We start from the raw sequence: 3,361 nt of genomic DNA on the forward strand, positions 1-3,361 counted from the left end.
TCACAATGAGACAAGTCAAGTTCAAATCCCCATAAAAAAAAAAATCTACGTTTAATACCTGATAATTTCTCGACTAGAATTGCCTATAATAAAAATAGACCTACGCATAGGAAGAAGGGGGGGAAAAAAAGTTTATGACTTGTTCAATTTGGATCTAGTTTATCCAATTTTACGCCCAAAAAGCAAGATATGGATGGGGCTGCCCAGATTCGGCATTGGGCTATCTATCTCGGCCTATTTTGCTTAGCCCTACCAGCCCAATAAAATAAATACTGCAAATAACAGACTTAGAAGGGAGGAGGGAGGGAATGATGTGATTTTTACTCATCCGGCACAATACATAGTATAATTTATTATAAATTTCGTATTACAAATAAAATATAAGTGATGCTAATGCTCTTTAGATCGTCATATCCGTCTCGCTCTGTATGGACCGAACTAGTGATTAGCATCTCCTACAGCATTTGGAGCTAACCGACTTCCTGCAGCAATTTCATCTTTCTATTAAGCTTTTTGACAATTCAATTAATTATTCCCTTAGAACACACGTGAAAAAGAAAAGTACAAATGGAAATGCGAGTTTGACCTCCTCAAACTTGTTCCACATTTATTTGATCAGAATGCATCGTATTGGTGATCCTTCAGCACCAACCAACCTAAGAGGTAAGCAATGGATTGAATATACTCCTGCTGGCACATCATCAAGCTTCAGGGCTTCCACCAGAATGATTTCCTGACGCATTCATACTTCTTAGTGCATGGCTTAAATAAATTCTTATTCTCTTCCAATGAACATACTGTAAGAAAATTGAATGCTAGCAATCTCATCTCAAACTTCCATACAGCTATCCAGTAATATATATTGAGCCAGAAGACGTGACACATAGCAAAGGTAAAAACAATCTACGAGTTATGATGTATGCATTCTCAAATCTTAGCCGTAATGTTCACTCACCCTGCTTCAAGAAAAGCTAGATGAGATGGAATCAAGTCATCGTAAGCAGCAACAGATAAATAATCAACACCTGCATTCCATTGCAGAAAGTGGAAGTGTAAAGCACAAGAAACGTAAGCAGAAGAAAACGACCCAATACACAATTGTGCAACGAGACACACAACAGAGATGATCATGCCCATAAAACCAAGGAAAACGCAGATATGACATTTTAAATGGAAAGGAAGGTCACAGATTCAGAGCAATCTTCTGAAAGGCTAATTTATTTGCCATCTCCGAATCCTACTGAGACCTGAAAGTTTTTGTATTCATCATAAAGATATGGCTACTTTAAGCCATAGAGCTGCTTGATCACACAACTATTCAACATTATGACTGGTGTTTATCTAAACTGGCATGACATCCATAAAACACCGGCATTGTCACAGTGGAAAAAAGAATATCGAGATGTCCCTCTGTGACAAGGACAAAAGGGCAGAGGAGATGCCCTCAGGAAGTAGAATCTAAAAGAAATATTCATATCTTGCCTATGAGTTTGATGTCAGTGTTCTCTGTTAGCCATTTTGCTCCATCCACCATGAATCCCACGTAGCTTGTGTCGAATTCCTTTTGAAACATAAGCCCCTACAAATATAGTATGTTTAGTTCACATATGGCTTCTAATGGACTAGAAATGATCGAATATTGTCGTCACGAGATTTTAGTTTGGATCATCAAGGTAAAAATAGCAATATCTGATCATGCATACATGTACTATGTACAATATTACTGTAGCTATCAAAACCTCGAGTGAAAACTATATATAAAGTCTGCCACACATTCACACCTTTTCAACAGCCTATTTATCACAGAGACACAGATGGATATAACCGTTAAGTGATTGCGAGAAATAGATAACAAGTGGTTCAGCCTCAGTGATAGAAAAATAAAATAAAATAGTTAGCGGACTGAATTAAAAAAATTCAATCTGTTCCTCTCAACGATATTTAACGCTACTTATCCAAAATATATTCGCGACATGCACTGGGTATTCTCTGAATGCTTCAATTCCTTTAAAAATGACTTCTGTCTTCCTCACTTCTCTACTCCTCAACTTCTCGGTATGTAAATTGTACAAAACAAATTTAAACAGTCACAGTTCATAAGTATTTATTTATTTTGTTAAGACTTGACAGCTTGTTCATACCCCTTTTAAAAATTTTAAATCTGAACTGTCTATATTTGATTTTGACCCCACTCAAAGGGATAAGGCTTTGGTTGTTGTTGTGCCTATATGTCATTTGAACAGCTTAGAATTTAAGAACCAGAGAAATGAGGAGGAGAGAAAGCATGTTACAATTCCTCTTCAAACTTGTCTCTTCAAATTGATGGCCTTCTGAGTATTAGAGGCAATAAGCAGGAGAGAAGCATATTACGGTTCCTCTTTTAGTATTAGAGGCAATGTCTGAACTTGTAGAAGTAGATGAAAAATTATCAAAGACGGACGTCGTAACAATCACACCCAAAAAAATCACGGTAGTTATTCTGTTAGTGCTAGGGAACTATAGCAAAGAAACACTTTTAAATATACCAGAGAGGAATTGACTGAATCTTCATTTTATGCCAGACTGGTAAAAGAACATACTCTTTACATCAGCACCAATACGCACAATGTGAAGAAGTTACCTGTCAGTATTCAATGTTCTGAAGAGAACACGACGTACACCCCTTGGAATATGTAGTGACTTCATAACCTCGGCTGAAAAAAGTTCAAACTCAAATTCAATTACAACTTTTGAGATTGATCACTGGAAAACTTCCACCCCACTCCGTAGTTGAGAGGGCCATTAGATTACACAATTTTTTAACAGAAAAGCTATATTACCAAAAAAAATTATAGGCATATAGGGAAAAACATTGAACTCCATGAATGCCATAGATGCGATAGTTTCCATCTAGCCCAAAATTGGCAAAGTCCTCCTAAGTTGCCACACTATTTGACCCCTTTGTGCCACAGGTAACTAAAAACGACAAAAATAAAATGTCTTGAATAAGTTAAATCATTAGTTGTACCTACCAGTTATGTTTGCGTCTCTTGGAACGTCGACCAAAAGTGCAGGACCTACATACAGAAAGTCGGAAACAAGCTTATTAAATACCATTACCATTTTACTGATTTAAGACGGAAGATCATGCCACTCAACATTCTTATACACAGAGTAAGACAGTGGAAAGAGTACCTGGCCTTCACAAAGCCAAAATGGAATTTGATGTGAAGAAGTAATAATTATACGAATAGAAAACAACCAAAAAAAAAAGAGTGGAAATACAACCACTTTATTTATACATTTAGGTAATTGAGAGTGCGGTGAAAAATACACCAACTTCTCAGTTAACTTACAGCTTATACGCCCATCACTTAGTAGA

At 36.6% G+C, this 3,361-nt stretch overlaps 1 pseudogene; it reads right to left on the reverse strand.

Annotated features, from left to right (window-relative positions):
* Positions 1 to 300: 300 nt before the first annotated feature.
* On the reverse strand, positions 301 to 3,117 carry LOC114725326 (cyclase-like protein 2; annotated as a pseudogene).
* Between the last annotated feature and the right edge of the window lie 244 nt (positions 3,118 to 3,361).

The sequence above is a fragment of the Neltuma alba genome, unplaced genomic scaffold (genome assembly GCF_004799145.2).
Source record: "Neltuma alba isolate B1F8T4 unplaced genomic scaffold, ASM479914v2 tig00012242_pilon, whole genome shotgun sequence".
Lineage (NCBI taxonomy): Eukaryota > Viridiplantae > Streptophyta > Magnoliopsida > Fabales > Fabaceae > Neltuma > Neltuma alba.